The sequence below is a fragment of the Ursus americanus genome, chromosome 2, assembly GCF_024610735.1.
Source record: "Ursus americanus isolate L20-20 chromosome 2, mUrsAme1.1.p, whole genome shotgun sequence".
NCBI classification, from domain to species: Eukaryota; Metazoa; Chordata; class Mammalia; order Carnivora; family Ursidae; genus Ursus; species Ursus americanus.
Window position 1 is genome coordinate 80167110 of NC_142128.1, and position 22107 is coordinate 80189216.

The following is a 22107-nucleotide window of genomic DNA, read 5'->3' on the forward strand; positions in this document are numbered from 1 at the left end:
TCCTCCTTGGCCAGTCCGGCCATACCTGGGGACTATATGACCTTTCATGTTCATTCTTTCATCTGAAGTGACAAGATGGAGGCTGGCTTCAAAAATGCTTTACAGAGTTTTATATCCAAGGTAGACAAAGGCTCCATTACCCTGCATTTGACCGGTGGGAAAGCTCACAGGATTCGCATAGTCTTTGCATGAAGTGGAAGGGTGATGCCATTATTAATGGGTTTCTGTAGGAAGCTTAATGAAAAAATGGCAAGTCAGAAGATCCTTCTTATTTATTTATTTATTTATTTTAAAGATTTTATTTATTTATTTGACAGAGATAGAGACAGCCAGCGAGAGAGGGAACACAAGCAGCGGGAGTGGGAGAGGAAGAAGCAGGCTCCTAGTGGAGGAGCCTGATGTGGGGCTCGATCCCATAACGCCGGGATCACGCCCTGAGCCGAAGGCAGACGCTTAACCGCTGTGCCACCCAGGCACCCCAAAAGATCCTTATTTAAATAAGCAGATTGACCTACAAAAGAGTCCCCCCAATTTTATAAGTGTAAGTATGGCATTATCATAAATGTTGGTTACTGTTAAATAATCATATGTTAAAGCTGGGTCTTATAAAACACTTCCTTACAATAGAGGAAATGTAGAAATACAAATCTGAAGTTGCTTCAGGAACCCCTACCTTGCCAAATAAATCCTATGATCAAAAGTGTAGGTTCTGTAGGTTGAAATCACAGAACCCAAGAATGTTCCAAAAGTTCTTGGGCAATGTCAAAGTTCTAGAATTTAATATTTAATGAATGTTCTCTGTTTAACCTATTTCTCCTGTTGTCTATTTGTGGGTCTTTGCATGCATCCTAATTTCACTGCCAGCTGACCCAGAAACAACTTGAGATGTAGATATCTGTGTCATTGCTGTTTGACCCTGCTTACTATTACAGATGCATCCCATTTGTCCACATTTGGCATCCATGAGTAGCATGGTTTTCTTGCCTTTACTAAGCTCTCAGGTAGCTGGGTATTTTGTCTCACAAAGAAATCATATGTATGGCTTGTCCCCTGTTGGACAATCTGACAATTTGAAGAGATTTTTAAACTAAAGAAAAATGGAAGTTTTCCTGGAAGTTCCCAACTTCCATTATTTAAAATGCACAAGAAAACAACTTTACATCTGCAGGTAAGAAGCTAGTGAGAGGAGGACTTGGGAATAATTAAAGCCTTTAACAGCTCTGTTATTAGCCCGCAAGATGTTAAGATCAGACCCAGGCAAAAAGTTCCATCCCCCAACTTCTCTGAGCTTTCATTTAATGTCAGTGGTAATGGAACAAGGCTTCCTTAGTCAATATCAAATCAAATGCTGGCAAGGTGCCTGGAGAGGCATTTGGATTTGTTGTTGCTCTTCCTCTGCTGTTTCTCAACCTTCTTGAATATTCCTTGCCCCTTTAGTGCTTGATGTAATACAGGCTTTATAAAAGAACCAGACCAAGGTATAATAGAGACCCATTATAACACAGCTCTGTTAAATGGATACCAACAAAAATGGGTCAAATTGTGCTCTTGAGGGGCACCTGGGTGGCTCAGTCATTAAGCGTCTGCCTTTGGCTCAGGTTATGATTCCGCGTTCTGGGATGGAGCCCTGCATCAGGCTCTTCCGCTGGGAGCCTGTTTCTTCCTCTCCCACTCCCCCTGCTTGTGTTCCCTCTCTCGCTGGCTGTCTCTCTCTCTCTGTCAAATAAATAAATAAAATCTTTTTTAAAAAATTGTGCTCTTGAACGCATAAGGTGGTATCATACACGCTGTATCTGAAATCAGCCTGCCCCAGGAGATAAGCGGTGGAAGAGAATGGGTTCCACTTCATTTTTTCTTGGTAGAGTTCCTTACTCTTTATGGAATACGAGTAAATGCTCTGGACAGCTCTGACTGCCACGGGCAAGTGGGGTTTGTGCCCAATGGGCTACCTTTAGAAGTACCATGTACTCTTTAGAAGCATTTGTTGAAAAGATATTAAAGTCAAGCTCTTCGACTTTCCTTTCACAATGAGTGCTTCCTATGTTTTATTTTTGCATTCAGTGGTGTTGTTTTTCCCTAAATTCTAAATCCGTAAGCCATCAGTGGATACGCCTGGGGGGACAGGCTGACAGACTTCTGATCTCTATGCACAATACTCAGGGTGAGCCCCTGCACTCTTCTGGGATGAGAGGCTCGCCACGCCTTTTTGTCATGCCCTCAATATTTCCATTGCCTTTTCTTTTATGTTCTGTTCCTCCTGTTTCTTATGTAGCCTCGTTACGGTTTGGCTGCATCAACTGAAATACGGTGTCATGCTTGTAAGACAGAGCATGCCCTGCGCAGTGAGCAGCATTCTGTAGAGCTAATTTGGCAACGCCAGATTGGGCTTGGGAAAGGCAGCTGGGAGCACTTGCCTCATGTGTAGTGAGCACTGCACTATTAGACCCTCTGCTCCTTTGGCTGAAACAGAGAGTGAAGGAAAGAATTCTAATCCTGCATTATGTCCCAAAACAACATGGTCACTTTTTTTTTTCCCCCTAAATGTTTGCTTTACACATTCATTTAAGAATAAAGCCATGATTCTTTGTAATCCAGTTTATTTTTTTATTTATTTATATTTTTTATTATATTAGTCACCATACAGTACATCCCTGGTTTTTGATGTAAAGTTCCATGATTCATTAGTTGTGTATAACACCCAGTGCACCATGCAATACATGCCCTCCTTACTACCCATCACCGGTCTATCCCATTCCCCCACCACCCTCCCCTCTGAAGACCTCAGTTTGTTTCTCAGAGTCCATAGTCTCTCATGCTTCATTCCCCCTTCTGATTACCCCCCCTTCTTTATCCCTTTCTTCCCCTACCGATCTTCCTAGTTCTTATGTTCCATAGATGAGAGAAACCATATGATAATTGTCTTTCTCTGCTTGACTTATTTCACTTAGCATTATCTCCTCCAGTGCCGTCCATGTTGCAGCAAATGTTGTGAAATTGTTCTTTTTGATAGCTGAATCATATTCCATTGTATATATGGACCACATCTTTTTAATCCAGTCATCTGTTGAAGGGCATCTCGGCTCCTTCCACGATTTAGCTATTGTGGACAATGCTGCTATGAACACTGGGGTGCATATGGCCTTTCTCTTCACTACGTCTGTATCTTTGGGGTAAACACCCAGTAGTGCAATTGCTGGATCATAGGGTAGCTCTATTTTTAAATTTTTTAAGGGACCTCCACACTGTTTTCCAGAGTGGCTGTACCCACTTGCATTCCCACCAACAGGGTAAGAGGGATCCCCTTTCTCCACATCCTCTCCAACAACTGTTTCTTGCCTTGTCAATTTTTGCCATTCTAACTGGCGTAAGATGGTATCTCAGTGTGGTTTTGATTTGAATTTCCCTGATGGCTAAAGTTTAAAGATGGTAATGAAAGGGCTTTCTATGGACGGCGCTGTCCAATAGAAATATAACGCAAAGCACAAATGCAAGCCATGTATGTAACGTGAAGTGTGCTAATAGGCTCACTAAAAAAGTAAAAAGGAAAAGATGAAATTTTAATAACATATTTTATTTGACCCAATATATACAAACTTGTATCCTTTTGATCTGTAAATGAGGTATTTTATGTTGTCTGCAAAATAATTTCATTATCAAGTACGTATTTAACACTTACGGCATATCTCAAATCAGATTGGCCATGTTCGAAGTGCCCAATAGTCAGAATGGTGGCTGTCCGTGGAGTGGTCAGCACAGCTGTGGACTAAGATCAGAATGTGGACTGTAGACTATATGACAGAATAAAGACTAAGAATCTCTATCAGTGACCTGTTTTCAAACAAAGCTGATTCTTCTGTGCTAATGGTATAGATTGTGTTTTTCCTTCTAAAAATGTAGTGTCCTTAATATCGTTTCAACGGTTTAGAATGGAGAAGAGTAAAAGACAAATTGCAGGACAATGAAATAAATATGTAAATTCAGAGTGTTTATTCCACATTACACAAATGTGTAAATTACTCTTTCTCTTGCCTGAAGGGATTCTTGGAGAATATCTTTGAGCTCCATATTTCTGTTGATACCTCTGCCTTTTGTCTGATGTGTCAAAGCGAAGAGCTCTACATCATTTTTTTTAGAGGATTTCCATAAATGTCAACCACACAAAGCCATGCAATTATCCCTAGGAGAGTTTATGAGAGAAATTTGTGGAAGCAATATCTCCTTTGGAAAAAATGTTGGAAATATTACTTTCCTGGTTCCACTTAGACCGTATTGAATATTTTCTCACATTCCATTTTGCGTTGCTTAAATATGATAAAGATTTTTTAACAAATAGAGCATATACTCAGAGAAAAATTTATTAACCCCTGAAAATAATGCCAACATGAAGATTTGTGCTTTTCTCACTTCTTGTTACTCACTTTTCATCTTCTTTTATATGTGTATGTGTTTCAAGTTTTTATTTAAATTCTACTTAGTTAACATATAGTGTAATATTGACGTCAGGAGTAAAATTTAGTGATTCATCACTTACATACAACACCCATTGCTCATCACAACAAGTGGCCTCCTTAACACCATCACCCATTCAGCCCATCTCCTACCCACCACTCCTCCGGCAACCCTCAGTTTGTTTTCCATAGTTAAGAGTCTTTTATGGCTTGTCTCCCTCTCTGTTTTTATTTCCCTTCCCCTACATTCATCTGTTTTGTTTCTCAAATTCTGTATATGAGTGAAATCATATGGTATTTGTCTTTTTCTGATTGACTTATTTTGCTTAGCGTAATACTCTCTTCCTCCATCCAGGTCATTGCAATTGGCAAGATTTCATTCTTTTTGATGGCTGAGTAATATACCATTATATATTTATACTACATCTTCTTTATTCATTCATCAGTTGATGGACATTTGGGCTCTCTCCATAATTTGGCTATTACTGATAATGCCACTATAAACATCAAGTTGCATGTGCCCCTTTGAATCAGTAATTTTGTAGCCTTTGGGTAAATATCTGGAAGTGCAATTGCTGGGTCATAGTGTAGTTCTATTTTTAACTTTTTGCAGAACCTCCATACTGTTTTCTAGAATGGCTGCACCAATTTATATTCCCACCAGCAGTGTAAGAGGGTTCCCCTTTCTCTGCAGCTTCACCAACGTCTGTTGTTTCCTGTGTTGTTAATTTTCCCCATTCTGACAGGTGTGAGGTGATACCTCATTGCACTTTTGATTTGTATTTCCCTCATAATGAATGATGTTGAGAATCTTTTCATGTGTCTGTTGGCCATCTGTATGTCTTCTTTGGAAAAATGTCTATTCATGTCTTCTCCCTATTTCTTAACTGGATTATTTGTTTGGGTGTTGAGTTTGATAAGTTCTTTATAAATTTCGGATACTAGCTCTTTACCAGATATGTCATTTCAAATATCCTCTCCCATCCCGTAGGCTGCCTTTTAGTTTTGTTGATGTTTCCTTTGCTGTGCAGAAGCAGCTTTTGATCTTGATCAAGTCCCAATAGTTCAGTTTTGCTTTTGTTGCCCTTGCTTCTGGAGACATATCCAGTAAGAAGTTGCTATGGCCCATATCAAAGAGGTTGCTGCCTGTGTTCTCCTCTAGGATTTTGATGGTTTCCTGTCTGATATTTAGGTCTTTCATCCATTCTGAATTTATTTTTGTGTATGGTGTAAGGAAGTGGTCTAGTTTCATTCTTCTGCATGTAGCTGTCCAGTTTTCCCAACACCATTTGTTGAAGAGACTGTCTTTTTTCCCTTGGATATTCTTTCCTGCTTTGTTGAAGATTAGTTGGCCATATTGTTGTGAGTCCATTCCTGGGTCTTCTCTTCTGTTCCACTGATCTATGGGTCTGTTTTTGTGTCAGTACCATACTGTTTTTATTACTGTAACTTTATAACTTGAAGTCCAGAATTGCGATATCTCCAGCTTTGCTTTTCTTTTTCAAGATTACTTTGGCTGTTCAGGGTCTTTTGTGGTTCTATACAAATTTTAGGATGGTTTGTCCTAGCTCTGTGAAAAATGTTGTTGGTATTTTGATAGGGATTGCTTTAAATGTGTAGATTGCTTTGGGTAGTATAGACATTTTAATAATATTTGTTCTTCTAATCCATGAGCATGGAATATTTTTCCATTTCTTTATGTCATCTTCAATTTCTTTCATAAGTGTTCTGAGTTTTCAGAGTGCAAATCTTTTACCTTTTTGGTTAGGTTTATTTCTAGGTATCCTATGGGTTTTGGTGCAATTGTAAATGGGATTGATTCCTTGATTTTTCTTTCTGCTGCTTCATTATTGGTGTACAGAAATTCAGCAGATATCTGTATGTTGATTTTCTATCCTGCAGCTTTACTGAATTTGTATATCAGTTCTAGCAGTTTTTTGGTGGATTCTTTCAGGTTTTCTACATAGAGTATCATGTCATCTATGAACAGTGAAAGTTTGACTTCTTCCTTACTGGTTTGGATGCCTTTTATTTCTTTCTGTTTTCTGATTGCTGAGGCTGGGACTTCCAGTGCTATGCTGAATAACAGTGGTGATGGTGGACATGGCTGTCTTGTTACTGACCATAAAGGGAAATCCCTCAGTTTTTCCCCATTGAGGATGGTGTTAGCTGTGGGTCTTTCCTGTATGGCCTTCACGATACTGAAGTCTAATCTTCTTTTTCAGGCTCTGTAACTCTCCAGCCATTCACCTATAAGTTACACTGAAAGTGATTCTGGTAATATACCTGATTAGAGACTGGTTTACCCCAGAAACCTAAATAACTTTTTCCTTTGACTATTCATAGGAAAAAATACATATCTGGCACTGCTTGGAATAAAATTTCCAATGTTCTTACATTCAAAATTAATTTAATGGGTTTAAATTTTAAAACAATCACCTTCAGCTTACCTACTGAATAAGACTGATATGTGTGATTTAAATATTTTCATAAATTGAGGATAAATAGCTTAAAGAAAAAGCAATTAATACTCTCTGCACTGTTTCGTTTTTTAAAGCTCTCTGGGGCAGCCACTGTGCTTCAGGCAGAGATTGGATCTGGAAATAAAACGATGACACAGTTAGACACTCTCTCAGGCTTCAATGACCAGTGTCCAGTAGGAAACATGACAGACAAAAACCAGTAGCCACAGTACAATACATGGCCATCAAAGTATGTACACGAATATTGTTTGAAGGGGTTTGGGGGGGTGGGAGAGTATAAGGAGGAGTCGAGGGGGACTAATGGGCTAAGACGTTAATGGACCAAGAGTCTATGAGGCTCAGGGAAGTCACAGTTTAGAATAATGATGGTCAGAGAGTAAATATCTAGAGAGATTGGAATTATGGTCAGAGATGAGGTCCAGGAAAGGGACAGGTGAATGGGTGCTCACCAGCAGCAAAGGTTACAGAGCTGGAAATGGTGGAGGTAGATGTTGGCGAGGCTGGTGTGCTCAGTGAGTCATTCACGGAGGTTGGGATTCCCCCAATATGGTGGAAGGAGCTGCAGTGCAAGGGATACTTTATGATTAATTAACTACCTATTTTACCATCTCAAATTTAACATGACCCACATGGGCTTGTGATATCCCCAGTCCCCAAAATATCCATCGTCTCTCATGTTCCAGTTCACACTAGATCTTACTTAAAACCTATTCTTTTGCTCATGCCAAAGTCTTTTCAGTCACTCTGGATACTTTATTATTTCCCACCGCCATGGCTTATACATCACAACTGCTAGGAATATATCATCAAAGCACATCAGTGCTTCCCTCTTCTGTCTCTTTAGCTCCAAAGTGACCACATTAGCCTGCCTGAACTCCCACCGCAGCATCCTACCTAGATATCTGCCTTCCCTCACCATCTCCCAGTGATCCATTTCCTTTCTCCAGTGATCTCCAAAAGTTTTATCATGAGTCATTATTTGAAAAAAAAAAATCGAGCGTGTTCCTCTACTGTGTGCATGTTTATTTATAAGTTACGTATACGTACTACCTGTACCAATATATTAGATATTATTTAAGACACATGCAAAGGTAGAAATGTTAAAAGATGAAAATGAAGCCATTTAAAAATGCTTTGTGTTCACTGAAAATAAAAAAAAATTTGCTTTCACTAAAAATTATTAATAATGAGAACAGTACAATTTGAATGTTCCATTACTTTTTGAGATCTTGGATTTAACACCACATTATAGTAATTTCCAATTCTACTTCACAGTGCAGTTTATTTTGGTTCTTGATTTAATGGCTGTTGTGTCTGGAAAAGCTAATTCATATAGACAGATCCGAATGAAAGGAGGACTTTTTTTTATTTTGCCTGTTGAACACTACTCACTTTTCTGTGTCGTTTCACAGATTGTGCTTTCTTGAGCTAGGAAATAACCATTTAACATCAGTAAAGATGGCTATTTTTAAGGCTAGTCCATGTTGAATATCCACTGAAATGCTTTGTTTGGAAGACTTTTCAAAAGCTTGTAAAGACCTTCTTCCAAGTTTACTGAAGTATTAAGACACGTGATTTGATAAGTGGCATCCCATATAACAATGATGACATTTCTAAACACCTATTTTTTAAAAACTCTCCTGGGAGCCACCTGGGTGGCTCTGTCGGTTAAGTGCCCAACTCTTGGTTTCTGTTCAGGTCATGATCTCAGGGGTGTGAGATAGAACTCTGAGCCCCATATGGGGCTCGCACTCAGTGGGGAATCTGCTTGGGATTCTTTCCCTTTCCCTCTCCCTCCCCTTCTGCCCTTTACCCTGCTCATGTGCACTCTCTTTCTCTCTCTCTAAAATAAATAAAGCTTTAAAAAAAATTCTTCTTCCATTGTACATATTTAAAGAATTTTAAATATTTTTATATTTTATATATATCCTATATCCCTTAAAGGGGTAGAGTACATGGGTTGATTTCAAAATATCTGCCCTGTGACATCCACTAGAAGCACTGGTCATCCCAGAGTGGCTCATCAAATTTTAAGAAAGAAAAATGCATAGGTGATCTTTAAGTGTTATACCATGAGGCAACTGTATGTCCATGCGTAAGATTTTCATGGTTACATCCCATCTTATTACTCAGTACTACAGAAATTCTATGTAAAGATTTTGAGTTTATAAAAGTAACCACATTGCTGACAGCCCATAACCTGTAAATTCGAATACACCAGAATACACTGATGACAATGAAGTGAGGCAGCCCTGCTAACCTGCCCATCGTCGAAACCCGCCCTTTTTTTTTTTTTAATTTTATTTATTTATTTGACAGAGATAGAGACAGCCAGCGAGAGAGGGAACACAAGCAGGGGAGTGGGAGAGGAAGAAGCAGGCTCATAGCGGAGGAGCCTGATGTGGGGCTTGATCCCAGAACACCGGGATCACACCCTGAGCCGAAGGCAGATGCTTAACGACTGAGCCACCCAGGCGCCCCGAAAGCCGCCCTTTCCTTGTCATTCCTCCAAGGTCCACGGGACCAAGGGAGGACCCCAGTGCCATTCCATAAATATTAGTAGCAGCCTAACAAAAATAAATAAAAGTTGAAGTCCTGTTCTTGTCTCTGCACTCTCAGGACTTTTGTCAACATATGTGGTGCATGCACAGAAACCAAAACCCCAACCTGACATTGTTTTTCTCTGCTTCAAATTCTTCAGTTGTCTTGCATTGCTCTGAGAATAAATTCAAGATCTTTGAATTAACATGACTTCTGTGGTCATGCATAATTTGGGCCCTGCCTGCCTCTCAAGCCTCATCTTACAGCTTCATTAGAATCGAGCCATATGGGCCTTCTTTCGGTTCTCTGATTGCACCAAGCTCTTTTCCCCACGTGTCCCTTCCCTTCCCTTCCCTTCCTTCCCTTCCCTTCCCACCCCACCCCACGTGCTCTGCCCTGGCTTTGACTGCTCTTCTCCAGGTTCATCACCTTGCTAACTACAGAGATCATTCTGATCTGAAGTCAAATGTCACATCCCTCTGGACGTCCACCTGACCCCACCATTCTAATTCTTCCTCCTCTTTATATGCTTTCCTGATATTCCTTACTTTGGCTTAACTATACTTAATCATGATTTACAATTATGTATTTACTTGTGAAATTACGTGTCTGTCTCACCCAGTAAGTGCTTATGAGGGCAATAGGTTTTCTCCTAACACATCCCAATGGGCCTTTGTATCATGACACTTAATGTCTGAAATTGATGGCATTCTCCCATAATACTTTCGACCATCCTCTTGTCTGTTATCTGCCAACCTCCTTGTGACATCCCCAAATTCCTCTGGCTCCTGGGACATTTATTTGAGGAAGCTCTGTTAAGTGCCTACAAGGTGCCTCTGCTGGGTTCAGCAGTTGAGATAAATAGTACATAAAATGAAACTTACAAAACATAGGAGTGGTCTTCCACTTTAACATCATCGTTGAACTTATTTCACATAGCAGGGGTTCATAACCTTTTCTGGGTCACGTGCTCTTTGAGTTTGTGAAGAGCTCTGATCCCTTTCCCCACTAAAAAAAATGCACAAATCCTCATAGTGTATATACAGTTGCAAGAGTTCCACATGGTCCCTGAAGCTCATGGTTGGTGACATGTCCTAAATCAATCATGTGAAAGAGTACCAAAATATTTACGTTCTCTTCGCAGAACTCTGGGATAGAGGAAGAGGAAAAGATGAAGGGGAGAGTAAAGGAGTGAGAGAAGGGGGTGGGCAGGCTGACCAACTCCAGAGCTGAAACACTGGTTCAGAGCAGTGGTCTTCACCCTTTTTGTGTGTGAACTCCCTGAAAGCATTTTGAAAAGTGAAGTCTGTCCACACATATTTTTATGTTGAAATCTAAAATTCTTCATTTTAGGTGAAACGGTTTTAAAGGATATAATTTTCAGTGAACTTAAACACTGACATTCAGCTACAATGATGATCGATCTTTTCCAGTGTACCAGTGAAATACAGATATCACAGTCAGTGATACCCACTGATACCCAATCAGTCCAAATAACACACGAGAAAGCTCTTTTCATTCCACCCTCTTAGATGGCACACAATGTTGATTTGTCCCATTATCTGAATGCTAACTAAGATCACAAAAAGTAGTGTCTGTCAGGCTTCTCCACTATAAAGTTACTCCTTTCCCTAATCAGTTTTTTAAAGATTTTATGTGTTTATTTGAGAGAGAGAGCAAGAGAGAGCACGAGAGGGAAAGAGAGAAGCCGACTCCCCACTGAGCAGGGAGTCCGATGCAGGGCTCGATCCCAGGACCCAGAGATCATGACCTGAGCTGAAGGCAGACACTTCACCAACTCAGCCACCAGGCACCCCTTCCCCCATGTAATTAATACATGTTTTGCGGGGAAGTACTTTGAGATATTATGGTTGTCCCCTTCATCCACACACACACACACACACACACACACACACACACACACACACACACATTTATGTATGCATATATGTTTGTATGTATGTACATCAGTGTGCTATAATCAATGAGCTATAATCTGTTACAAACATCATTTATCTTGCTCCTCAAGTAGTCCCAGACTTGGCCAGTGGGAGCCCCCACAAGCTGTCTTCTGTGCCTTTTGGTGTATCCCCATTATTCTTTGAGCAATTCTTTACTTTCTAGCACAATAATATGTTCCAGGGTCAACTTAAAATTTCTCTACCCGACCTCAGAATCATTCATGTCTTCAAGGAGCCATGGTTTCTTTTAGCGGATAATGGTATTTAGAAACAGAGTTTCTAAAAACAGAAGATGAAAGGAAGCAAACGCATTTTTTTAGTGCACAGGTCTCAGAGTGCCATATGACCATAAACTGCCCTTTTCTTATAAGTGAGCTACATTTAAATCCAGGTTCCTTGAAAGAGTTTTGAAACATCATCAAATGTTTTGATTTTATTTTTTTTTAAGATTATTTATGTATTTATGTATTTATTGGAGAGGGAGAGAGAGAATCCAAAGCAGACTCCACACCGTGCATGGAGCCTGATGCAGGGCTGGATCCCAAGACCACAAGATCATGACCTGAGCCGAAACCAAGAGTCAGAGGCTTAAGGGACTGAGCCACCCAGGCGCCCCTGTTTTGATTTTATTAAATATATAATGAATGTTTTGTGGAGAATGCTTATCAAGTTTCATCAGCCTTCGTTCAGTTATTACTTTCGACTAGTATTTGTCACACAGCTCTGTACCTTTAAGAAAAGCAACAAACACAGCACTACCCCCCCATCAGCCTATCATAGAGTTTCCACATTGCGCTGTCAGATGAATATCTACCTACTATAACTCAGTCATGAATATGCGAAATTTTATAAAAGGTACACAGATTATTTCATATTGTTTTATGAATTTTGATATCCCTATCTTTAAAGTACAATAAGATGTTCTGTAAGTTGGATGAGCTCCATAATACAGATTGTTAAAGTAACTCTAATACCAGACCTGAGGGGAGAATTTCAAGAATGTTCAGTGATAGGGGCACTTGGGTGGCTCAGTCGATTAAGCGTCTGCCTTCGGCTCAGGTCATGATGCCAGGGTCCTGGGATCAAGCCCCACATCTGGTTCTCTGCTCGGCAGGGAGCCTGCTCTCCCTCCCTCTCTGTTCCTCTCCCCGTTCTCTATCAAATAAATAAATAATTTAAAAAAAAAGAATGTTCAGTGATTCACTAACAATATGTCACACCTAAGTTGAGTCTACTGTACAAGTGTCTGATTTTGCAGCCCTACCTTATCATTAAAGCAGTTAACATTATATATAATACTTGCAAATTTTTACAGGAAAGATATTGAAAATCATGGTAATAATATTAGTATTGTTATTTTCCTTGACATTGTTTTATTAAAACTATTGTACTTAATCTTTGCACAATTATGTTAATATGTGTGGTATTAAGAAGTGGAGAAATCACTAAAAAAAGTAGTTCAAAGAGGCCTTATGAATATTACATACACTTTCCTGAAAACCAGAGAAAAACATCATGTACTATTCTGTCAAGATAATGTGACACTTAGCAATCCTTTTAGTTGTGTTTTTTTTTTTAACCTGGTCGGTAAAGAGAATACTTTAATTGTTCTTTTTAACAGTGCAGTTCAACAATACAATGAAATGTCAATACTTCAGAAAATGAATTAGTAATAATTGTCAGGAATTATAGTCTAGGCAACCTCTGAAATTGGAATGCAAAGTAGGCTTCAGATTATTTTTACACATTTAACCAGAGGAATGCTTTCAACGTGGCTACCTGCTTTTTGTATGTAACTTTCCTTATGTCATTAAGGTCTGTAAGTATTTGAGCACCGAGAACAAGAAGTTAACATCCCACTGTAAAAGGGACAGGATAATGCATTGGACAAAGACAAGACAAATCTCTTTGGTTTTATTCCTGGTGAAGAAAATTGCTTAATGGCCATTCAATCCTAAATGGTCAGCTTTGCTTTAGATTCTTTAGAAGACATCCCTTCAGGGGGCGCCTGGGCGGCTCAGTCAGTTAAGCACCCACCTCTTGATTTCAGTTCAGGTCTTGGTCTCAGGGTCTCAAGATCAAGCCCCGCAGGCTCAGCGCTCAGTGCAGAGTCTGCTTGTCCCTCTCCCTCTGCTCCTCCCCAATTTGCGCTTGCCCCTCTCTCTCAAAGAAAGAATGAAAGAAAAGAACAATAATATCTTCTTTTTAAAAAATCCCTTAAGGAGAAGTTTCTCTATCCATATTATTCTGCCCATGTCAAAAATGCTACAGTGGAATATTACTCAGCCATAAAAAAGAATGATATCTTGCCATTTGCAACAACATGGATGGACCTAGAGAGTATTATGCTAAGTGAAATAAGTCAAAGACAAATACCATATGATTTCACTTATATATGGAATTCAAGAAATAAAACAAATGAGCCAAGGGGAATGAAGAGAGAGTGAGTCAAACCAAGAAACAGACTCTTAACTATAAAGAACAAACTCATGGTTATCAGGAGGGAGGTGGGTGGGCAGATGGGTAAAATAGGTGATAGGGATGAAGGAGGGCACTTGTGAGGATTGAATCTCTATATTGTACACCTGAAACTATTGTTACACTGTTATGTTAACTAGAATTTAAATAAAAACTTTAAAAGAAAACAAAGGTTAGATCTGCACATTAAAAAAATGTTTTTTTAAAGAAAAGCTGAAGTTCTTCCAAGTACTACCCAGTACTTGAGTTAGCTTTTGTTAATTAGAAAATATCTTACAAAAACCTCACAGAGTTTCAGACAGAAATTTCTCATCTAGTTATGAGTCTACGAAAGGGACTGGCTTACCTATAATGAGTGATTATTGTTCATAGTCAACTGAGTATACACGAGAAGAAAACGCCAGTTAGAATAGAAAAATAGAGATAAGGTAGGGTAAGGTCTGTAGGGAGAAACTGACTAGCAGAGATTGTAGGACTGCAAAACCTGGCCATGTCCGTGAACTGAGAATGGAAGGGAGTCATTCAAGGGAAATGACTGGTGGAAAGAAATTTGAGGGAAAGAAAATCTAAATTGTAATCGTACCACAAAGGACTAGTGGTGGAGTCACTGTTGCCAAATTTCTAAATCATACCACAAATTTCCACTCTAAAGTAGCTGCCTGCAAGTAATTGGAAAAAATGTTGCTGAGCTATTCAGTCTTTGGAACTGGACAATTTAGAATATTAGCAAATTCTTTTATTATTAGTCATCTATTAATGATCTGAAAACCAAAACTCTATAAAGAATGTTGTAGAATTTCAAAGCTCATGGGTAGGTGGAAGTAGGATAGTTAGGACTCTAGGTGAAAAGTTGGAACAGAGAATGCTGGGTTTTCTGATTTAATAGAAATGTATGGAAGGGTGAAAGACTTGTTTGGTCAAATGGAGAGTTAAGGTAAATAATTCAGGTTAGAATTATTCTAAATTTGAGGAATTTCACAAGTTCATTTGATAAATTAAGCAGATTAAAATGAAATAATATTTAACCTCTTGGTGATTGTTGCATTTTACCAACCCCCCCAAAACAAAACAAAAAAATGAAGTCATGAAACAGCATGGTTGAAAGTTGTAGAGCCCCTTGCATATTAGCTAAAATTCAACAGCAATTTTTCAGGTAACTCCAGCTGGTGGGGAGACACTGACTTTTGCCATGTCGAGAGGATACTTAGATGACATGAACCCTGGAATCTGTTCTCTTATCAGAGGTCAGGTTGGGATTGTGTCTTCCTGTCCCAGAAGCAGGGCTCGGAAACAGATCGGAAGGGAGAAGAAAGTGTAAGGAGTTACTGCTCTTCATAAATCAGCTTTGCTCTCTTGGGAAAAAAATGTGGCTAGCATTTTGCAGAATTGCTTGAAGGAAAATAACCTTAGAAATGCAGTTGATAAAGACCAAACATTTAAAAGACCTGTAATTTAAAATGAGAATACTGAAAATTCTCTTTAGGTCATTACACTTTCTATTACAAGGAAATGACTTACTCTGGTGACAATTGACCTGAGGTAGAGACAAGGAAGCTTTCAGAAGCAAAATTATTAACAAATATGAAAGTCATCACACCCAGATGTACAGTAAAGTAAAACGGATTATACTTTAGTAAACGAGGTAAAGATTCAAAAATAATGACTCAAACATTCTCAGTCGGTTTTTTTTTTTTTTTGGAATTTTTAAATTTCTTCATTAAAGTATAATTGACATACAACATGACATTACTTTTATGTGTACTAAATAATGATTCAATATTTATATATATTGCAAAATGATCACCACAGGTCTAGTTAATATCCATCACCACACATAGTTACAGAATTTTCTTTTAATCTATGAGAACTTTTAACATCTAGTTTCTTTTCAGCTTTCAAATATGCAATACAGTGTAACTAATTATGGTTGCCATGGTGTAATTACACCCCCATGACTTATTTATAAGTTGGTACTTATTTGGAATTTTGTACCCTTTAACTCCTTTCACCCATTTTGCCCACCCCTAACTCCCTGCCTCCAGCAACCATCAATCTCTTCTCTGTATCTATGAGCTTGGGGTGTGTGTTTGTGTTTTAGATTCCACATGTGAGATCATATGATCATATGATATTTGTCTTTCTCTGACTTATTTCAGTTAGCATGATACCCTCAGGTTCCACCCATGTTGTTGCAAATGGCAAGATTTCATTTTTTATGGCTGAATAATATTCCATTCTGTGTGTGTGCATGTGTGTATCACAGCTTCTTTATCCATTAAGCCACTGATGACCACTTAGGTTGTTTCCATGCCTTGGCTGTTGTAAATAATGCTGCAGTGATCATGGAGGTGCTGGTATCTTTTTGAGTAAGTGGTTTCATTTTCTTTGGATAAATACTGAGAAGTGGCATTGCTACATCATATGCTAGTTCTGTTTTTAAGTTTTTGTGGACCCGCCATACTGTTTTCCACAGTGGTTACAGCAACTTATATTCCCACCAAAAGTGCACAAGGTTCCCTTTTCTTCACATCTTGTTAATACCTGTTATTTCTTATCTTCTTGGTACTAGCCATTCTAACAGTTGAGGGTCTATGTCATTTTCGTTTTGAGTTGCATTTTCCCGACGACGAATGTCGTTGAACACCTCATGTACATGTTGGCCATCCATATGTCTTCTTTGGAAAAGTTTATTCAGGGGCGCCTGGATGGCTCAGTCGGTTTTGATTTCACTAAGGTCATGATCTCAGGGTTGTGAGATCAAGCCCCACATTGGGTTCCCCACTCAGCAGGGAGTCTGCTTGAGACTCTCTCTATCTGTCCCTCCCCGCCCCATGCTAAGTAAGTCTTTAAAAAAAAAGAAAAATGTCTGTACAGATACTCTGCCTATTATTTTAATTGGATTATTTAGTTTTTTGCTATTGAGTTGTATGAGTTCTTTATGTATTTTGGATATTAACCCCTTATCAGATAATAGGATTCGCAAATATCTTCTCCCATTCTGTGGGCTGCCTTTTCTTCTTATTGATTCTCAGTCATTTTTTTTTATTTCTTTGCAACATTAAAGATTCCTTCAAGGTTTATTTTTTTCTTCCACTTTGATATCTGGATAAGAAAAATTCCCAGTGGCAATTGCAATCCACTTCTGATGCATTTGTCAAGCAAATAAAAAGCATTCCAGAGAGAGCTCTGTCCTCACAAGCTGTATTCAGGGCTGGGTATGCTGCACACTGAAACCGCACGGGTAGCACAGTAACATCAGTAAGGCGAGATGTAGAAGGAAAACAACTGCTCAAAAATTTCCGCAACTCAAGAAAGCGTGAAGCCCAGGACCTGGTCCGTAATAGGTATTCCATACGTGATTGTTGAAATCTACAGTTTCCATTTTTGTATACTGTTACTTTTACTACCCTTGCCTAATACATTCATTATTTTGCACAGTTGTAATCAAAATAAACATATAATTTTTTTCTTTATCACTTTAACATATCATCATAGGAGAAAAGAGTTTCTATAGCTGAGGACTTCTCGTAAACACTGTCTTCTTAAATGGCCTTTATTAATCTCAATATTATGCTATTAAAAATATGGTTCAGGGGCATCAGCCTGGCTCAGTCGGAAGAGCATGCAACTCTTGATCTCAGGATCAGGAGTTCAAATCCCATGTTGGCTGTAGAGATTACTTAAATAAATTTTAAAAACATTAAAAATATATATAGGGTTCAGAGAATTTCTTTTTTTTTTTTTTTAAGATTTTATTTATTTATTCGACAGAGATAGAGACAGCCAGCGAGAGAGGGAACACAAGCAGGGGGAGTGGGAGAGGAAGAAGCAGGCTCATAGCAGAAGAGCCTGATGTGGGGCTCGATCCCAGATCGCCGGGATCACGCCCTGAGCTGAAGGCAGACGCTTAACCGCTGTGCCACCCAGGCGCCCCTCAGAGAATTTCTTCATACGTATTTTTTCCTTTGGTGAAAATTCTTGCCCAGAATAAATTTCTATGGATTAATTGACTTTTATCAAAGGCTATGAACATTTTAGTGATTAGTAAAATTGGTTGATAAATTGCTTTCTCTTCAGGCTGTACCCACACACACTGATAAAGAACTTATGCAAATAGCAGGTTTAGATGAGAGCCCCTGAGAGTGTTCCTATGGGAAGAGGGCTGTGTCAGTCACTGGTCACAGACTTCTCACTAGTCAGTCAGAAAGTATGCAAGAGTCTAGTTTGTTCAAATTACCCTGTTGGGTACTTTTATGAGAAGAAATAAATAGGATGCATAGTCTCTGTCATTAAGCTTACCATCCAGGTTGGGAAACTAAACTTTATTCAGTCACTCTATCCAAAGCACTGTCCTAAATGCTGCAGTGTGGAATTGGGTGAGTAGAAAGGCTGAGCTTGCTAAGAAGTTAGCCAGTAATCTTTACCCTCAAAGAATCTGCCTTGTTGTTGGTTGGTTGGAGTCAATGGGATGATAAATATTCTTTATGGTTACAAATGAGCCTCCTGTGAACTTCATAAATTACCAGTTTCTAGAATAGTGAACTTCCATCTTTCTTAGGCCATCCTATCAACCTTAAGTGATTTAGGAAAATTGCTCTAAAAGCATTGAAATATATGGCAAGTGCTTGGTTTTAAATTATGTTGCTACCATTCTAAGGGCCTCCTTGGTATTATTTGAGATGCTTTAGAGGACCTGAACTGTAGGACTTGAAACCGCTCCCGAGGAGGCAAATACCTCTGTAATCATGAGACTTTGCTACCTTAGAAATCTGTAGGTGCTTCAAAAGTGTTCATAGTTGCTGACAAAGATGTTGGTGATTCTTCTAATGTAAAAGCATTCTTTAAGTTTAAAGGTTACATTCCACAAGGATGGTGAAGCCTAGGTTGTGGGGTGGCCTAGTCAAGTATTGTCATGCAAAGTGGTGAGAATGACAAAGGTTAGGGGGTGAGTGGGGAGAAGGAAATTGATTTAAATGATTGTTATAACGGGCATGATTTTCTTCATGTTGAAGATATTAGTGGCATCACAGACTTCTTAGAATGGTGAGGCGATTTTACAAAGACTAAAAAGTTTGAGGAAACATACTTTGAACCTTAACTATGAAGAGACCCAGCTGCATCGCTCTCCTGAAAGGAACAGGCTTCTCCCATCAGAGTCAACCAAGAGGCACAGTACACTCTTCTTATTGGAGCATGTTTCCCAAACATGTTTGATTTTTCTACCATCCATTCATTCATTTATCCAACAAATACTGAATTCCAACTATGTACACTCTTCTAAGCTCTGGGAAAGCTGAACAAGACATGGCAGACTTATCCTCTCTATTGCCATGAAGCCAGGAGGGCAATTAAACCATTAGTTGTAATACATTGTGCTGACAGTAATGCTAGGGATGTACAGACCGCTGGAATGACCCTGACATAGTCGGGGGGTGGGGGGGGCAGGGAGTGGCTCCGTGAAGAAGTCTAGTTTAGGATGGGTAGGAAATGCAGGAGGCACTAAGAAGGACTGGGGAACAGTATTCTGAACAGAGAAAATAATGAGCAGTGAACGAATAAAGGCAAAAGAATGAGTGGCATGTTCAAGGAAATCAATGTTCAGAATGGCCCCCAAGAGTAGCCTTTGAGAACGATTGTGCTTAGGATTGAGGCTGAAACAGATAAACCCTAGACCATATGAGCCACTTTAAAGAGTTTGGACTTCATCTTAAGTGAAACGGGAATCAATTGAATGATTTTATTCAAGGGAAAGTGCCTGGTCGATAATGTGTTTATTAAAGCACATTCTGGCTGCTGTGTGGATAACGCCTGTGGAGGGAGCTGGGTTAAGTCAGCAAGACTGGTTAGGAGGACAGGACCACAGTTTTGACAACGGGAATGGAGAGAAGTGAAAGGAATTGAGAGAAAAGGAGGTGTAAGTCAGCAAGACTCGAGCCTGATCTGATTGAGGAAGAGGAAGAACAGATTATATTGAAGTTCAGCTTGGGAAACGTAATGGTTAATGGTGCTGTTCACTGTGATAAGAAGTTAGGTAAGAACAGGTTTGAGGAGTTAGAGGATTTCATTTGGAGACGGGCTGAGTTCGAGATGCTTGGAAGTCATCTAAAGTGAAGGTGTTCACCAAGTCAGTTATACAGATACAGAATTCAGTAGGGAGATTAGACCTAGAAATATGGATTTGGGAGTCATCCATTGGAAGGATATGAGAAGCATAGAACCTTGCGGAACAAAGCTAGTCAAGAAGAGGCTAAGAGAAAGGGAGCCTCCAAGCTGACTGAGAAGAATTAGCCTGAATGGTAAAGCAACACCTTGAGAGGGCTCTGACTTGGTAACTAGGACCAAAGCTTGGGAGGGAGGGAGGGAGGGAGGGAGGGAGGGAGGGAGGGAGGGAGTAGTCAGCAAAACCATTAGCAGCTGTGACGATCAGGCAGAATAGGGACAGAGAACCATGGCTGGATTTAGTCACAAGGATGAGAACAGCTCCTTTCGAGGTTAGAGGGCAAGTGACTTCCATTGTCTCTTCATTGTCTATTTTTTTTTTAAAGATTTTATTTATTTATTCGACAGGATAGAGACAGCCAGCGAGAGAGGGAACACAAGCAGAGGGAGTGGGAGAGGAAGAAGCAGGCTCATAGCGGAGGAGCCTGATGTGGGGCTCGATCCCAGAACGCCGGGATCACACCCTGAGCCGAAGGCAGACGCTTAACCGCTGGGCCACCCAGGCGCCCCTCACTGTCTTCTCTTTCTTGTAAATCAGCTCACGAGACCTGTGCGCACTGTGCAAAAGTTAAGAATTCATGGAACTGGGGGCGGGGGTGGTAGACCTGTTCCCTGAGTCAAGTGTTTGAGCTTCAGGAATATTAGCCGTGATCCTTCAGGTGCTATTTTTGCTCATTTTTGGTCCTCCGCTTTGTTACTAAGTGGCATAGATTGCTTAGTTTTAGGGAGATGAGATACTATTTAAGTTATTGAAAGATTTTTTTTAATAAAAATCCAGTGAAACAAAAATGTTCTAGTGCATAAGGGGTAACTGTAATTATCCAGAGCGCCACAAGCATTAACATTTCAATCAAGGAAAGCTGGACTTACATAAATGTGATGTTCTAATTTCGTTGAAAACAAAAAAGCACCTTCAGAGTTTGAATATGCAATTTTATCCTCTTTAACAGAAATGGGTCTGTACTTTAGGACACTGTTCTTTCATCAATAAAGAATACATTGCTGTGGACAATTCTATAAGGTCAGGATTTTTTTTTTTTTTAAGGAACAAGAATAAGGAATTCTTTGTTTTGACAGCCTTAGGTTGGTTTTTGAGGGACTCTCTTTTATTTTTCTCTTGGTTTCCCCCCTCGTTTTTAAGCTTTGCGTTTGAATGGCTTTGTTCCCTAAATCTAGTATCATGAGGAATAGTAGAAAGATCAGGGCACAATAGAGAGGGAATGGATACCACTGTTGGTTTAGCTAAGTAGCTCTTTCGCAGATACTGGAAAAACTTTTGTTGTCCCAGTATCTTTAGGAAATTATGGCAGTCTGTCCTCACCGCAGTATAACCTGCTACAGAGTGGATTTCCATACAATGTGAATTTGCCCTGTGCTCTTCCAAAAGATGTTTAGTCCTTAGAATTAATAAGATTGTACTGGCCAGGCAGAATAATAGGGTGGAGCTAGACATCCAAGTTTGAATTCTGGCTTCGCTACATATTTACTGGATCTTAAGTTTTTTTAACTTCCTAGCCTCAGTGAAATGGGGGAAATAACAGAATCATCCTCATCGAGTTAACATTTTTAAAAAGAGCGACACCTAGCATAGTAGGCATATATACATACATAGAGAATTTTACACAATCCCATGACCTAGACCTGTGTTAATAATGAGACTCCTTTTTATTATGAGTAATGCTTATTGAGTTCCACACTGAATGCATCATTATATTTTAAAATATTATTCCAGTTATAATGATGAGTAGAAGGTAAACATAAACACTCTTGCCTTGGCCTTCTTCTGACTGATGAACTCCATCACCCAGTGTATCTGGCCAGGAATGTTCAGCTGCATCTTTTTTTTTTTTTTTTAAGATTTTATTTATTTGAGAGAGAGAGAGAGAATGAGTGTGGGGGAGGGGTGAAGGGAGAAGAAGGCTCCTCGCTGAGCAGGGAGCCTGACACAGGGCTTGATCCCAGGACCCAGGCGCCCCT

General features: G+C 39.5%; 1 protein-coding gene across 3 annotated transcripts in view; it reads left to right on the top strand.

Moving 5' to 3' along the window:
- Positions 1-22107, top strand: part of KCNK2 (potassium two pore domain channel subfamily K member 2) — a 136523-nt gene that overhangs the window by 110784 nt on the left and 3632 nt on the right. The gene's annotated exons all lie outside the window — the stretch shown is intronic.